At 37.4% G+C, this 17,824-nt stretch overlaps 1 long non-coding RNA gene across 1 annotated transcript; it reads left to right on the plus strand.

Moving 5' to 3' along the window:
• Positions 1-3,491: 3,491 nt before the first annotated feature.
• LOC130976758 (uncharacterized) lies at positions 3,492-4,655 on the plus strand. The gene is made up of 3 exons (XR_009084745.1): positions 3,492-3,769; positions 4,101-4,204; positions 4,426-4,655. It is a non-coding gene; the product is annotated as an uncharacterized LOC130976758 (long non-coding RNA).
• Positions 4,656-17,824: the final 13,169 nt, after the last annotated feature.

Raw genomic sequence — 17,824 nt, forward strand, 5'->3', positions numbered from 1 at the left:
AATGACATAGGATTTCCTTGCCTAAGACCCCTACTCGGAGTGAAGCTATTTAATCCATCCCCATTTCAGAGGATAGACAACGAGGAAGCAGTGACAAACGCATAATTAGATTGACTGTCGGAGGATAAAATCCAAAACTCACAAGGGTTTATTTCAGAAACCCCCAATCCACTCTATCGCACGTTTTCTCTAAATCAATCTTAAAGGCCAGGGTGTCTTTCTTTGACTTTGTCTTCTTCATGAAATGGAGAACCTCTTCTGCTACAATGTTGTCTAGGGTTCCTCCCCCGGGATAAACCCTCCTTGAAGGGGCTCAACAATCTCTTTGAGATGGGGACGGAGTCTATTGACCAAGACCTTCGTTATAATTTTGTAAACCACATTATAGAGACTAATAGGTCAGAAATCCTTCATGAAAACTAGGTTTTCTACCTTCGGAATGAGAACCACAAGAGTTTCTATCATCCTAGGATCCATATCCAAACCAGAGAACGCATGATAAACCATAGTCCAAACATGAAAACGAACAATCTCCCAGTATTCTTTAAAGAAGAAAGCCTGAAACTCATCAGGGCCCGGCGCCTTAAAAGAATGCATACTGAAAATAGCTGACTTAACTTCTTTCAAAGTAACTGGCGCTGTAAGGCTACAACAGGCTTCATCATTCAGGGAAGACAGTGGCACATCACCAAGACACCCCAAATCCACATCCTCTGACTAGCAGAATAGGTGTTTATAAAAGGATTCAGTTTTCCTTCTAAGGACCTTCGGATCTGTTTCCCACACCCCATCTTAAAGAAAAAGACCATGAATCTTATTATGCTTTCTCCGCACAAGAGTCTAAACATGAAAGAACTTGGTATTTCTATCCCCAAATTTTACCCACTGCTCTCTGGATTTCTAAAACCGTAGAAGTCCCTCCTGCACAAGCATGTTATTAAATTCCTCAATCAACTGTTGTTCTTTTTGTCGCATAGACAAATCCTCCATTACTTCTAGTCACTTCTGAAGGAAATTAATCTGCCTCTCCAATTCGCATTTTCTAACAAAAATGTTGTCGAACACTTTAGAATTAAACTCCAAAGAGTTCTTCTGCACTTCTGAAAGCTTACCATGCACCTCTCTGTAGCCAGCCCGCCATGACTGGTTCACAATATCTCTGTACCCCGGATGAGTTTTTCAAGCCGCAATAAACCGAAAAGGTCTATTCTTTTTTGGTTCTAGACGACCTGTACAATGCACTAAGATAGGACAACGATCAGATTGAAGCCTATTTAAATTTTCTGTGTAAGCCTCTAGAAAGAGCGATAACCATTTATTGTTGATACAGACCCTATCAAATTTTTTTGCCACCTCAACACCATTTTTAACCCTTTTATACCAAGAAAATCGCTTGTCTTCAAGTCAAACAGATCACTATCTCCTAGAGAGGTAGCAAGCCAATTTGCATGGCGACTTGAGAAGAGGTAACCCTTAGATTCGTGAGAGAATAGTACTTCATTAAAATTATCAAGAACAATCTATGGCCTGCAGAAAGACAAGGACTGAGTAATAAAATAATCCTATAATAGAACTTTGGTATTAAACTGAGGACTTTCATAGATACCACTACATCTCCAAATCACATATTTACCTGAACCTCAACTGTAACACACTATTAAAAAGAATCAACCCATTTGTAATGAGCACCCTGTATTGCAAAAAGAAACTAGATACCCTCCTTATGTCCTGACGCCTCCACTATACTAATAGAGTGATAATCAAGTCTTTTCTAGAATAGTATCAAGTGTTGGAAAGGACTATGAGTTTCAACTACAATAAAAATTTTAGAATTAAATTTTCTAACTAGCTCTTTATAATTCACCCGGGATAACTTATTAGAAAAACCCTTAATATTCCAAGCTATTATATTTAAACTATCCATAATATAAAATATAAAAATATAAAACAAGGGAATCAAAGTGATTCACCAACCTCAAACTGAGGCTTGCCCAGTGGGAGTGACTCCCGTGACCTTCATGTTTGCTGGATCTTCATAGAATATTTCCTCATTCCCGCCTACCGACGAAGTAACAGCCAACAACGCGCCTTCTTTCTCCAATAGAACTGTCACGGTAACACTCTCCTTCACAATTCCAAGAGGGCATGACAATGCTTCCATTGTCGTGTCTCCATTCTTCTCAACCGGCGAGCTCTATAGGAACGTTGGCCTTGGATGTTTCTGGTGAGAGGAGCCGCGAGGCACTGGGGTGTGTCAGGTTGAGGTGATCGACATCTCACCATCACGGAAAGCGTTGTGTCTGAACTTGACCCGTGACCCGATCCTGGCACGATAGGAGCTGGTACCATCGTTTGAGGGAAGTGGATGGTGGGTCGGATTACCCTACCCGAACCGGTTCTAGATTGAGTGCCTCTTTGGGTCCTGTTAGATTGCTTATGGCCTAGCTTGGTTTTACCTTTCTTCACAACTTGCTCCCAGCTTGATTCATCATGCATGCAAGCCTCCTCAACGTTATTTCCATGCAAATTATTAACCTCTAAATTCTCTTGCAAATACGGTGCGGGATTCTCACCAGTAATGCCACCTTCTACATCAGGTTCTACTTCATTTGAATTTTGAATTTCGAGCTCAGGATTTAGTACTGCCGTTGTGCCGTCCTGGGTCTTGGTGACATAGAATCAACACCCTTTCCTTCCCTGGAGTCTCTACCCAAGCATTATGCCATTATCGTAGCCATAACTTGCACAAGAATTACAAATTAGATTTAAACTTTCATACTCCACTACATGAGTTACACCTTCGACAATGATATGCTTGATCACCAACAGTCCTAAATTTATTTAAACACATGTTCGGACCGGGCATATCGTGTCTCTCAGCCAATTTAGTGGCTAGGTCCACTTTGATGGGGACTCCTATTGCAGAAGCAATATGCAGCATGGCCTGTTTTTGATAGCACGAGATCGAGATCCCCGAAACTCGAAACCATACAAGTGTAGACCCGAAGGATTGCTCACATGGCCAAAAATATATATTCCACGGTTTTACAGCAACATAGTGCCCCTCAATCAACCACGGACCACCAAGCATGACATTTTCATGATCTTCAACTACATCGAATTTTATCATGAAGTATCCAAACCTCACATCAAGCAGATTAAAGTCACTTTTGATGCGCTAGACCATAAGAAACTTGTGTAAAAGAGTTGTGTAACTATAACTTTTATCAAGGACCTTGATCACCCTAAAGTTTACACGAAGGTTGAGGATCACTCTACTTATCCACTACTATCGCTATACTATCGCCAAATAGAGATCCTGCAAGCTAAGTGTAAAGGCCTTCGATTTTTTTAAACCAATGACCTTATATTTAAAGGAGACTTTGTAGATTTTGAAAAACTCTTATAAGAAATCCTCTTTAACACTGGATGTACCACTACCTACATTCTTTTTCTTATTTCTTCCGACGATATGACCACTATCTTCCCTGTGTTTCTATTAATAATACTTAATTGGAATGCTGTGGTTGAGAAAATCACTAAAAATGAAGCAATTGAGCGATGTGATAGGTGCCTTTGGGACTTTGGAGGCTATAAATACGTGTTGGCATGGGTTATCTATATGTACAAAAGGGAATTTGAATTATTTCTACCCAGCCAAATAGCAATTAGTATTTCATAATAATGATAAGGGCCATCTTTGTTGCATTCTTGCTTTTGTCTTATATTTTTACATTCTTTCTCACATCAACCGTAGCTAGACCTTCCGGTAAGACAGTCTTTCAATCCCAGCAGACACATATATGCCTATTAAATTTTGGCCATAAACTTCTTAATTTTCTGACGGCTACAACAGAATTTAGATTTCTTGTCATCATCACATCAGATATGCATAATTTTGGATATGTCCTCTACACATATTTACAGTCATTTAATTTATTTTGTGAATTAAAAATTAAAAATAATGGACTATAAAATTAATTGTATATTAAATAAGTTTCGAACATATGTAAAATATTTTGTTTATTATTCATTTCTTTTGTCATTTTCACTTATCGTTTTTGTGACGTTTCCTTTATCTCTCTTTGAATTCCGAGAAGGAGTATGTGATCCATTTTGCAATGAAACGCATGTGTGTGCACGGTCACTACTACTGGCTTGTCCTCCTCCTCCTCCTACGGCGCATTCAGGCCATGGCTAAGAAGTAAGAATCCGTCGTTTATATATATATAGAATTAAATTCACCTTTTACTTTTACAGTTTTACTGATTGAAGATTAGTATCTCCTAAAAAAATTACTAATAATCTTCACTTTATAAGATAAAAGTTCAGTAAAGATTTGGCAACTTTTATTACTTTTTATTATTTATATTTTTTATAGGAGACGAAGATTATTAATAATTTCTTTTATATATTCTTCACCAGTTGACACATGGACGGAAAGAACCTCGCCGGGTACGAACCGGATATGAACGAATAAATTGGATAGATCTCCGCAACACTATTGTTCACAGCATTCATATACATACATCAAAATTATTCAAAGTGTAGTTTGTATTATCTGTGAAATAAGACGTAGTGACTTCTTGTTGACGATTGATTAGTTGTAATGGATTCTGGATACGAAGTGTAATATTATTGGTAGAGGAATACAAGACTGTCATTAAAATTTGTTTTTGGTTATCAGTTAATAGTTATTAATCTTTGAAAATATAGAATAAAATATATTATTAAATTGTTAATTTGTTACACTAAAAAAATTAAATTAAAAAAATAAGTTGATAATTAAATAATAGCTAAAATTAATAAATTTTGATAATTTACTATTATTTTTTTATTGTAATAAGAAGTGGAGATTTTTTTTTCTTTTCATACATTTAATATTTATTTATTGTCTAACTCCTGGATTATTATTTTTTATTTGTGTTATTTATATTTTATCGTTTTAGGCTTTTACTATTATAACAACTTTATTTTTTTGTATATATCTTTTTCTCTATATAAGTATTGTATTGTACTATTGTTCAAAACAAAAAAAAGCAAGATACAAGCACTATAAAAAAATTTATCCATTCAACTATTTTTAAAAAGTATAACTAAAAATAATAAAAAATATGTTTGTATCAAAGGCTACGCTTATTTGATTTTAGAGATATTTTAGTAAAAGTTATTTATTCGGGCATTACTTATTCTTAAAAACATTATTTTTTTGTATTATTTTTTTTCTCGATAGATATTATTTTATTATTATAAAATAATAATGTTTCCATAAGAAAATATAAAAAAAGTTGGGTATTCTCAATTATCACTAAATGTGATTGGAAGACAAATAGCTTAAGAGAAAATAAAATAAGAATAAAGAGAAATTACTAGTATTCATCAGGTATGGCTATTGAGTTCACGCATTAGATTGCTGCCTTCTTGCACTATCTCTCGCGCTGGGCTTATCACACTTATTTCTCGCTTTTCAAGTACTCCAACACAACGCTACGACGAAGAGGATCTTTTGTATTAAAAGCTACGCTTTTAGAGATTAGAATAATTTACGTTTTTAAAGTGATCCGCTAAAAAACTAAAGGCTACACTTTTTATTACTCATCTTAAAAACGTAACAATATTATATATCTAAACTATTCTGTACAAGCATAGTCTTATGTTTTTCACATTTTTTTTAATTTCCGTATATATATATATATATATATATATATATATATATATATATATATATATATATAATCTTTTTTACAGAAATCTAATATTTAGTAATGTTCCTGTATGAAAGTAGCTCCGAGGTATAGCTCGTTCCGCTAGTGCTTGAATTGGCTTTCCTTGGAGCAGAGAGAGTGGAACGTCGTCTTCTTCAGGGAGGCGGCGTTGGGTACCTGAAAAGGGACTCCAACGCTAAAGTAAGTATGAGTGTGAGAGAGTTTAGAATAATCTTAGAATGAATCGCGTACCTCTTACTGGACTCATCTTCTGGATTTATATTATTAGTCTGTTGGACTTTCGTTAGGTTTGATAGAGTTGTGTTTGCTATTATTTCGGTTATTGGGACTTCGATGGTTTGAGTGTAGAGAGATTTGCGGGAGAGTTATTTTGCTTTATCTTGTTTTGCTGATTCTGATTCCGAGTTTGTTGTTGCAGTCCGAGTTAACTGGAACGGATCATAGCCCCCAAGGTTGGCCTATTTTGGAAGTCCGAGCTATAAACAGGGTGAGCTTTAAAGCTGATTTATAGTTTGGAATCAGAATCAGTGGAAGCCCCCAAGCTCATCCTTGTTTATCAGTGTTTTGTTTGGGCTTGTGAATGAAAAGGACGTGGTGTGGAAGGCTTAGATATATATCGGAGATGTGATGGGCTTTGGTGGCTTTGCTATTGTGGATTTTGATTTTCGGGACGGATTTTGAATTTTTTTCTTTTTAGTGTGTTGGGAAAGAGGAAATGTGGAGTTGATGGGACAGTTGCAATTAATGTGTGGCAAAGAACGAGGCTATTTCCGTTTCTCTTTCCATGATCATAATGGGTATGTCTTAGATTAACGGTTGGAATTGTGCTGGGTTTTTGAAAGGCCGTGTCTATAGTGGTGTTGAAGTGGGTTGGATTGTAGTTCATTTTCCAGTTTTTCGCATTTATCATGAAGATGAGCAGGAAAGGTTAGGTTTTCTTTCATAACTTGATTTTGCATGCATGTGTTCTGGGTTTATTTTTTATGATGGATAAAGGAAAGAGTGTTGTGGGTAAGAATGTTAAGGGTCGAGGGAGAAAAGGGCGAAAATGAGGATAAGATAATCGAGGAGGTTTGGGTGTGGGATCCCCGGGACCCTTTTTTGTGGGTGGCAGAGTCAGTTAAAGAGTATGCTTCTGTGTTTGATGACGATCGTAGTTTGGCTCAGTTGGGTGCGTCTTCTTCGTGGGTTAGGGCGGGTAGTGGCGTTAGTCTTGTGTTTTTGCCATGTTGTTCTTCTGATCGTATATATCATCGTGGGAATGAATTTAAGTATTTCTTTTTGTACAGTTGTGTATTTGTTAACTTGGATTTGAGATTTCCCTTTTCTGAGTTCGAATGTGGAGTTTTGAATCAAATAAAATGTGCTCCTTCCCAATTGCATCCTAATTCGTGGGCTTTTGTCAGGGCTTTTCAGGTCTTGATGTCTTACTTTGATTTGGTTCCGTCTTTGGAGGTATTTTTTGCGTTGTTTCAATGTAAGGGTGTAAGGAAAGGGGGTTGGATAAACTTGGCTAGTGCTCCTGGTCGTTCTGTGTTTAGTCTATATAAGTCATCGTACAAAGGTTTTAAGTCCATGTTTGTGAAAGTATCTTGTGCTGCTGAGGAGTTTCCGTGGTATGTTGATGAGTGCTTGTTGGAAATATTTCCTTTGTTTTGGTGTCCGAGGCCTAGGCAGATTCTAGGGTTAGAGAGAATGGAATATTAGAATGAAATGTTGGTAGAGTTTTTGGTTAACAATATTTCGTCTTCAAGTTTGTTGTTTGTTGTGGAAATTATGGAGTTGGAGTCTGATAGTGATGCCTTGTTCGGTTATATTGGTAAGTTGTGATTTTAACCTGTTCTTCATCTTGTTTGTTGATTTATTTATTTTAATGTTCGTTTTATTTCCTTCTGTAGTTGAGAGAGCTCCGAAGGTGACTTCGAATAGCTTGAGGGTGTTTTTTTGAACAAAAAATGTGGAGAAACAGGGTTCTAGTAGTCATACTGTGGCGGAGAAAGGGACTGAGGTGGATCAGCCGTCGCCTGCTAAGAAGGTGAACTATAAACGAAAAAGGGTGGGTCAGAAAGAGAAAGTTTTAGGGGCAGCCAAGGATAAGTTTGGTGGGGAAGAGGTCGACATGGAGCAGGTTAAAAATTTTGTTGAGAATCAGAGGAGTCTTCATGTGTATAGGGGGAGCAGGGGGTCTCCTCTCTTTGGTGTGAGCATTTCCCATTGAGCGTGGTGGCTGATGAGTATTGCCAAGACCCTGTTGATGTTAAGCTTGTGCAAGAGGTTGGTGATGTGGGTATCTACCAGTACCTTCAGGTAAAGTTGTCTTAGTCTGTTTTGTTTTGATGGTGTTAGCTGTTATCTGTGTAAGTTATCCTGTTGTTTTGTTTTAGGTGATAGGGGCTCGGCTGTTGTCGATTGGTCGAACGCAAGAGCTCAGACATGCGAGAGACTCGTTTGATATGGCGTCAATTGACCAGTTGATGCAGGATAATTTGGAGAAGGGGAATAAGCTTCGTACTGCGCTGGACTTGGTGGATTCGTTGCAAGAGAAATTGACTGCTGTCGAGGGTACTGGGAAGAAACTCGGTGGGGAAAAAATGCCTTGGAGGCCAGATTGGTTGTTCTTGCTGCTGAGAAGAAGCAACTTGAGGGTGAGAAAGAAAACCATGGGCTTGAGATGTTTGCTGCTGGTTTTGACAGAGCAGCCGAGCAGGCGAAACTTTTGGCGCCTGCTGTGGATCTATCAGCAATGGACCCTTGCAAATTAGTTGTTGGGACTGAACTGGTTGATGATGATGATGAGGGTGAGGATGAAAATCCTAGTGTTTAGACTGTGTTAGTTTTAGCTTTTTGTTTTTTGAAAAGTTTGTTTGGATTTGTGGCCCTTTTGGCCTTGTTAGATACGTTTGTTATAAATTGTTGGCATTTAGCCGAACGTTAGTATATTGGCTCATGTTTCTGTTACATGTTTGAATATTTTTTAATGTTAGCTTTGATTATAGTACAGTATAGAATGTGGATAAACTTTGATTGAATTAGAATATGATAAACTCTGTGTGGGGTGGTGTGCCTCATTAAAACCTCTCCAACAAAACCCTCCTTAGGGATAAAATCTAGTAATAGAAAAAAGAGTACATCACCTTGCCCGAGCTATAGACTAACTAAAATATAATCTTAAGGAAGATATGTTCCAACTATTTGGTAAGATAGTTCCATTAAGTTTTGTAGTGTGTAAGCTCCTTTGCCAATGACTTTGAGTATTCGGAAACGTCCTTCCCAGTTTGCACTTAGCTTTCCATGTCCTTGCGGCCGTCGTATGTCCTCGACTTTTCGAAGGACGAGGTCTCCCTCGGATAGTACTCTTGGTTTTAGTCTCTTGTTGTATTTCCGAGCTATAGCTCGTTTAGAAGCTATTTGTTGTAGCTTTGATATGTCTCTGTCTTCTTCGACGAGGTCAAGCTTGATTCTTCTGTTTTCTACATTTTGTCTTTCGCTGAGCTTAGTGGTTTTGATATTTTGTAGTGATACTTCTATAGGTATCATTGCGTCGCTCCCATAGACAAGTCTGAATGGTGTTTCCTTTGTTGACGATTGTTCAGTTGTGTTATAGCTCCACAACACTTCAGGAATAAGGTCGGCCCATTCCCTTTTTGAGTCTACGAGCTTCTTCTTGAGACCCTGTAAAATGATTTTATTTGCTGCTTCGCCTAAACCGTTAGTTTGTGGGTGTTCAACAGAAGAGAACTGTTGGGTTATTTTAAAATTTTGTAAAAAATTTATAAATCTTTGATCTATAAATTGTCTACCATTGTCAGTGATAATGAATTGGGAAATACCGAATCGGCACAATATGTTTTTTCATACAAAAGAAATCATTTTTTTTAGGTGATTTTTGCCAAAGGTATTGCCTCTATCCATTTTGAAAAATAATCAATGGCGACAATTAAAAATTTAACCTGTCCTGGGGCGGTGGGAAAGGTCCGAGTATATCTAGTCCCCATTTGTTGAAAGGCCAGCATATCTCGGATAAATGTAACTGTTCGGCCAAGTTGTGGATGATCGTAGCATGGCGTTGACAGTGGTCACAGTGTTTGACTTTGTTCATACAGTCTTGTTACAACGTTGGCCAATAATAACCTGCACGTAAGATTTTGGAAGTTAGACTTCAGCCGCCGATGTGTGTGCCACAGACACCTTCGTGGATTTCATCCATTGCCAATCCGGCATCTGTTGTGTTTAAACATTGCAGTAGAGGTCTTGTGAATCCTCTCTTGTATAACTCGTTGTCGAGCAGAGTGTAGAAGCTTGCTCTTCTCCTGAACTTTCTTGGATTTTGAACGTTGTTTGGGATGTTACCTGTTTGAAGGTAGGTTGTGAAGGGTGATCTCCAGTCATCCGACTGTGAGATATTCGACATTGTTGGTGAGATGACACTAGGTTCATCCAGTGTCAGTTGAGATAGTGTCGGCGCGGTACTTTGACTTCTTGTTGTTGCTAGTTTTGAGAGGACGATATCTGCTCTGTTTTTCTGTTCCCGAGGTATGTGGGATATGTTGATTTGTTAGAAGTTGTTAATGAGATTAGTGACGACAGTGTTGTATTTTTCCAATGGTGGGTCTTTTACCTGAAAATTACATGTTACCTGTTGTACCACGAGAAGAGAATCGCATTTGACATTTAACTTTGTGATGCCCATTGTGTTAGCCAGCTTTAATCCTGCTATTAGAGCTTCATATTCGGCCCAGTTATTGCTTGCATGGAAAGTAAATTGTAAAGATTGTTCTAATGCTGTTTCTTTTTCATCTTTGAGCAGTATTCCAGCTCCAGAGCCTTTACTGTTTGAGGCTCCATCGACATATAGTGTCTATTGTGTGTCCTTTGTCTCTTTTTCTTCCGAGGTTAGTTCCGCAATGAAGTCGGCTAGTGCTTGGGATTTAATGGCCCCTCTGGGTTGGTATTGGATGTCGTATTCCGACAATTCTATTGACCATTTGATTAACCTTCCTGCCAGCTCAGGCTTCGTTAGTATTTGTCTCAAAGGTTGTTCTGTTCAGACCACAATTGTGTAGCTCTGGAAGTAGTGTCGTAATCGGCGAGCAGTTGTTACGAGAGCCAAGGCTAGTTTTTCCAGCTTTAGGTATCTGACCTCGGTGTTCTGGAGGTATTTGTTGACAAAGTACACTGGATGCTGGTGCTTTCTTGTTTCTGTTACCAAGATAGAGCTAATAGCATAGTTAGTGACAGATAAATAAAGGTAAAGTGGCTTACCGACTTCTGAAGTTCGAAGAATGGGGGTGCTGATAGTATCACTTTAAGTTCAGAGAAGGCCGTTTCACAGTCTTCGGTCCAATTAAACTATTCGTGTTTCTTGAGACTCTTGAAATAGTGATGTGATCAGTGTGCTATACGGGGCAAAAATTTGGATAATGCTGCAAGTCGGCCTGTGAGCTTTTTGACTTCTTTAATTGTTTTTGGGCTTCTTATGTTCAGGATAGCCTGGCATTTTTCAGGATTGGTTTCTATGCCTCTGCAAGTCAGCATAAACCCGAGGACTTTTCCACTTTGGACCCAAAGGTGCATTTTTCTGGGTTGAGTTTCATGTTATATCGTCGAAGTTGTTGGAAAATTTCTTTTAAGTCAGTGATGTGTTCTGCCGTATGTTTGGATTTAGCTACCATGTCATCCACGTAGACTTCGATATTTCAGCTAATTTGATTTACAAAGATTTTGTCCATGAGCCTTTGATAAGTGGCACCTACATTTTTGAGTCTGAATGGCATGACCTTATAACAAAAATTGCCGTTGTCAGTGATAAAAGCAGTTTTATCTTGGTCAGTTTCATGCATTAGAATTTGATTATAGCCAGAGTAGGCATCCATAAAGTTTAAACATTGAAAACCAGAGAAACTATCAGCAAGTTTATCAATGCATGGGAGGGGGTATGTGTCCTTTAGACAGGCCTTGTTAAGGTCTGTGTAGTCCACACACATCCTCCACTTACCATTTTTTTTCTTTACCATTACCACATTGGCTAACCAGGTGGAGTATCTGAGTTCTTTAATGAATCCGGCGTTGAGTAATTTTATAGTTTCTTCGAGAGAGGCTGCTCTTTTGTCATCGCCGACGTGCCTTTTTTCTAGGCTATAGGTCGGGCTGATGGGTTGATGGCCAATTTGTGGCATACGACGTTGGGGTCTATTCCTAGCATGTCTGCAGGAGTCCATGCAAAAAGATCAGCATTGCATCTTAAGAGCTCGGTCAATTGATCTTGTTCTTCCTTTGTTAGTGCGCTGCCGAGGTATTGATGAGCGGATAATTTATACGCTTTTTGGCATTGTTTTTAGGTAGTTTTTAGTAAGTTCAAGCTACTTTTAGGGATGTTTTCATTAGTTTTTATGTTAAATTCACATTTCTGGACTTTACTATGAGTTTGTGTGTTTTTCTGTGATTTCAGGTAATTTCTGGCTGAAATTGAGGGACTTGAGCAAAACTCTGAAAAAGGCTGACAAAAGGACTGCTGATGCTGTTGGAATCTGACCTCCCTGCACTCGAAATGGATTTTCTGGAGCTACAGAACTCCAAATGGCGCGCTCTCAACGGCGTTGGAAAGTAGACATCCAGAGCTTTCCAGCAATATATAATAGTCCATATTTTATTCGGAAATTGACGACGTAACTTGGCGTTGAACGTCAAGTACATGCTGTTGTCTGGAGTTAAACGCCAGAAAAACGTCATGATCCGGAGTTGAACGCCCAAAACACGTTATAACTTGGAGTTCAACTTCAAGAGAAGCCTCAGCTCGTGGATAGACCAAGCTTAGCCCAAACATACACCAAGTGGGCCCCGGAAGTGGATTTATGCATCAATTACTTACTCATGTAAACCCTAGGAGCTAGTTTATTATAAATAGAACTTTTTACTATCATAATCTCATCCTGGATTGTATTTTGAATCCTGTGATCACGTTTTGGGGGCTGGCCATTCGGCCATGCCTGAACCTTTCACTTATGTATTTTCAACAGTGGAGTTTCTGCACACCATAGATTAAGGGTGTGGAGCTCTGCTGTACCTCAAGTTTCAATACAATTACTATTACTTTCTATTCAATTCTCTTTTATTCTTATTCCAAGATATACGTTACACTTAAATTTGATGAATGTGATGATCCGTGACACTCATCATCATTTTCACCTATGAACGCACGTGATTGACAACCACTTCCGTTCTACTCTAGGCCGGGCGCATATCTCTTAGATTCCCCAACAGAATCTTCGTGGTATAAGCTAGATAGATGGCAGCATTCATGAGGATCCGGAAAGTCTAAACCTTGTCTATGGTATTCCGAGTAGGATTCTGGGATTGAATGACTGTGACGAGCTTCAAACTCGCGATTGCTGAGCGTGATGACAAACGCAAAAGGATCAATGGATCCTATTCCAACATGATCGAGAACCAATAGCTGATTAGCCGTGCTGTGACAGAGCATAGGAACGTTTTCACTGAGAGGATGGGATGTAGCCACTGACAACGGTGATGCCCTACATACAGCTTGCCATGGAAAGGAGTAAGAAGAATTGGATGAATGTAATAGGAAAGTAGAGATTCAAGAGGAGCACAGCATCTCCATACACTTATCTGAAATTCCCACTATTAATTTACATAAGTATTTCTATCCCTTTTATTTTCTTTTTATTATTAATTTTTGAAACCCAAAACTATTCAATCTGCCTAACTGAGATTTACAAGGTGACCATAGCTTGCTTCATACCAACAATCTCTGTGGGATCGACCCTTACTCGCGTAAGGTTTATTACTTGGACGACCCAGTACACTTGCTGGTTAGTTGAACGGAGTTGTGAAAAGAAAGTGCTGAGTTAATGTTTTTGTGCACATACCAAAGAGCTAATATTGTTGATCACAATTTCGTCCACCAAGTTTTTGGCGCCGTTGCCGGGGATTGTTCGAGTATGGACAACTGACGGTTCATCTTGTTGCTCAGATTAGGTAATTTTCTTTTCAAAAATATTTTTCAAAATTTTTCTTTTGTTTTTCGTCTTTCTAAACTTTATTTTCGAAAAAAAATTAATAAAAATCCAAAAAAATTAGAAAATCATAAAAATAAAAAATATTTTGTGTTTCTTGTTTGAGTCTTGAGTCAATTTTTAAGTTTGGTGTCAATTGCATGCTTTAAAAATTTTTCTTGCATTTTTTCGAAAATTTCATGCTTCATAGTGTTCTTCATGATCTTCAAGTTGTTCTTGATAAGTCTTCTTGTTTGATCTTGATGATTTCTTGTTTTGTGTTGTTTGTTGTTTTTCATATGCATTTTTGGTTTGTTAGAGTCCATGCATTAAAGATTTCTAAGTTTGGTGTCTTGCATGTTTTCTTTGCATCAAAAATTTTTCAAAATTATGTTCTTGATGTTCACCATGATCTTCAAAGTGTTCTTGGTGTTCATCTTGACATTCATAGCATTCTTGCATGCATTCATTGTTTTGATCTAAAAATTTCATGCATTGAATATTTTTGTTGTTTTTCTCTCTCATAATTAAAAAATTCAAAAATAAAAAAATATCTTTTCCTTATTTCCCTCCAAATTTTCGAAATTTTGGGTTGACTTAGTCAAAAATTTTCAAAATTAGTTGTTTCTTACAAGTCAAGTCAAAATTTCAATTTTAAAAATCTTATCTTTTCAAAATCTTTTTCAAAAATCATATCTTTTTCATTTTTTTCTATTTTTCGAAAATTTTAAAAATTATTTTTCAAAAATCTTTTTCTTATCTTTTATATCTAATTTTCGAAAATTAGCTAACAATTAATGTGATTGGTTCAAAAATTTGAAGTTTGTTACTTCTTGATAAGAAAGGTTCAATCTTTAAATTCTAGAATCTTATCTTGTAGTTTCTTGTTAGTTAAGTCATTTTAAAAATTAATCTTTTTCAAAATATCTTTTCTTAAAAATCTTATCTTTTATCTTATCTTTTTCAAAATTTTATCTTTTCAAAAATTGATTTCAAAAAAAAAAAATCTTATCTATCTTCTTATCTTCTTATCTTTTTAAAATTAAAATTTCAAATCTTTTTCAAATCAACTAACTAACTTTTTGTTTGCTTCTTATCTTTTTCAAAACCAACTACTACTTCTCCCTCTCTAATTTCGAAAATATCTCATCCTTTTTCAAAATTCTTTTTAATTAATTTAATTATTTTTAATTTAAATTTAATCTTATTTCTTATCCAATTTTCGAAATTACTAACCCCTTTTTTTTTAAAAAAAATTTATTTTCGAAATTCACTATCCCTTCTCCTCTTCTATTTATTTAATTATTTACTAACACTTCTCTTCACCTCTCTTCATCTAAATATCCGAACCCATTCTTCTTCACTCTCCTCCCCTTTCTTCTTCTACTAACATAAAGGAATCTCTATACTGTGACATAGAGGATTCCTCTTTCTTTTCTTGTTTTCTTCTCTTTCATATGAGCAGGAATAAGGACAAAAGCACTCCATCATTCTCCATGAAATAAGAGAAGATCAAAAAGCAATGAGGGAGGAGCAACAAAGGCAAGGAGGGGACATAGAAGAGCTTAAGAACATCATTGGTCCTTCAAGAAGAAGACGCCACTAAGGTGGACTCATTCCTTGTTCTTATTTCTTTCTGCTTTTCGGTTTTTATGTTGTGTTTATCTATGTTTTGTGTCTTTATTTCATGATCATTAGTATGTAACCATGCCTTAAAGCTATGAATAAATTCCATTAATCCTTCACCTCTCTTAAAAGAAAAATGTTTAATTCAAAAGAACAAGAAGTACATGAATTTCGAATTTATCCTTGAATTTAATTTAATTATATGATGTGGTGACAATTTTTGTTTTCTGAATGAATGCTTGAACAGTGCATATGTCTTTTGATCTTGTTGTTTATGAATGTTAAAATTGTTGGCTCTTGAAAGAATGATAGCCCTTAAAACCAAAAGGCAAGGGTAAAAGGATCCAAGGCTTTGAGCATCAATGGATAGAGGGCCCAAGGAAATTAAATCCAGGCCTAAGCGCTAAATCAAGCTGTCCCTAACCATGTGCTTGTGTCATGAAGGTCCAAGTGAAAAGCTTGAGACTGAGTGGTTAAAGTCGTGATCCAAAGCAAAAAGAGTGTGCTTAAGAGCTCTGGACACCTCTAACTGGGGACTCTAGCAAAGCTAAGTCACAATCTGAAAAGGTTCACCCAGTTATGTGTCTGTGGCATTTATGTATCCGGTGGTAATACTGGAAAACAAAGTGCTTAGGTCCACGGCCAAGACTCATAAGTAGCTGTGTTCAAGAATCAACATGCTTAACTAGGAAAGTCAATAACACTATCCGAAATTCTAAGTTCCTAGAGAAGCCAATCATTCAAAACTTCAAAGGAAAAAGTGAGATGCCAAAACTGTTCAGAAGCAAAAAGCTACAAGTCCTGCTCATCTAATTAGAATTAATATTCACTGATATTCTGGAATTTATAGTATATTCTCTTCTTTTTATCCTATTTGATTTTCAGTTGCTTGGGGACAAGCAACAATTTAAGTTTGGTGTTGTGATGAGCGGATAATTTATACGCTTTTTGGCATTGTTTTTAGGTAGTTTTTAGTAAGTTCAAGCTACTTTTAGGGATGTTTTCATTAGTTTTTATGTTAAATTCACATTTCTGGACTTTACTATGAGTTTGTGTGTTTTTCTGTGATTTCAGGTAATTTCTGGCTGAAATTGAGGGACTTGAGCAAAACTCTGAAAAAGGCTGACAAAAGGACTGCTGATGCTGTTGGAATCTGACCTCCCTGCACTCGAAATGGATTTTCTGGAGCTACAGAACTCCAAATGGCGCGCTCTCAATGGCGTTGGAAAATAGACATCCAGAGCTTTCCAGCAATATATAATAGTCCATATTTTATTCGGAAATTGACGACGTAACTTGGCGTTGAACGTCAAGTACATGCTGTTGTCTGGAGTTAAACGCCAGAAAAACGTCATGATCCGGAGTTGAACGCCCAAAACACGTTATAACTTGGAGTTCAACTCCAAGAGAAGCCTCAGCTCGTGGATAGACCAAGCTTAGCCCAAACATACACCAAGTGGGCCCCGGAAGTGGATTTATGCATCAATTACTTACTCATGTAAACCCTAGGAGCTAGTTTATTATAAATAGAACTTTTTACTATCATAATCTCATCCTGGATTGTATTTTGAATCCTGTGATCACGTTTTGGGGGCTGGCCATTCGGCCATGCCTGAACCTTTCACTTATGTATTTTCAACAGTGGAGTTTCTGCACACCATAGATTAAGGGTGTGGAGCTCTGCTGTACCTCAAGTTTCAATACAATTACTATTACTTTCTATTCAATTCTCTTTTATTCTTATTCCAAGATATACGTTACACTTAACTTTGATGAATGTGATGATCCGTGACACTCATCATCATTCTCACCTATGAACGCACGTGATTGACAACCACTTCCGTTCTACTCTAGGCCGGGCGCATATCTCTTAGATTCCCCAACAGAATCTTCGTGGTATAAAGCTAGATAGATGGGCGGCATTCATGAGGATCCGGAAATTCTAAACCTTGTCTATGGTATTCCGAGTAGGATTCTGGGATTGAATGACTGTGACGAGCTTCAAACTCGCGATTGCTGGGCGTGATGACAAACGCAAAAGGATCAATGGATCCTATTCCAACATGATCGAGAACCAACAGCTGATTAGCCGTGCTGTGACAGAGCATAGGAACGTTTTCACTGAGAGGATGGGATGTAGCCACTGACGACGGTGATGCCCTACATACAGCTTGCCATGGAAAGGAGTAAGAAGGATTGGATGAATGTAATAGGAAAGTAGAGATTCAAGAGGAGCACAGCATCTCCATACACTTATCTGAAATTCCCACTATTAATTTACATAAGTATTTCTATCCCTTTTATTTTCTTTTTATTATTAATTTTTGAAACCCAAAACTATTCAATCTGCCTAACTGAGATTTACAAGGTGACCATAGCTTGCTTCATACCAACAATCTCTGTGGGATCGACCCTTACTCGCGTAAGGTTTATTACTTGGACGACCCAGTACACTTG

The sequence above is a fragment of the Arachis stenosperma genome, chromosome 4 (assembly GCF_014773155.1).
Source record: "Arachis stenosperma cultivar V10309 chromosome 4, arast.V10309.gnm1.PFL2, whole genome shotgun sequence".
Taxonomy (NCBI): Eukaryota; Viridiplantae; Streptophyta; class Magnoliopsida; order Fabales; family Fabaceae; genus Arachis; species Arachis stenosperma.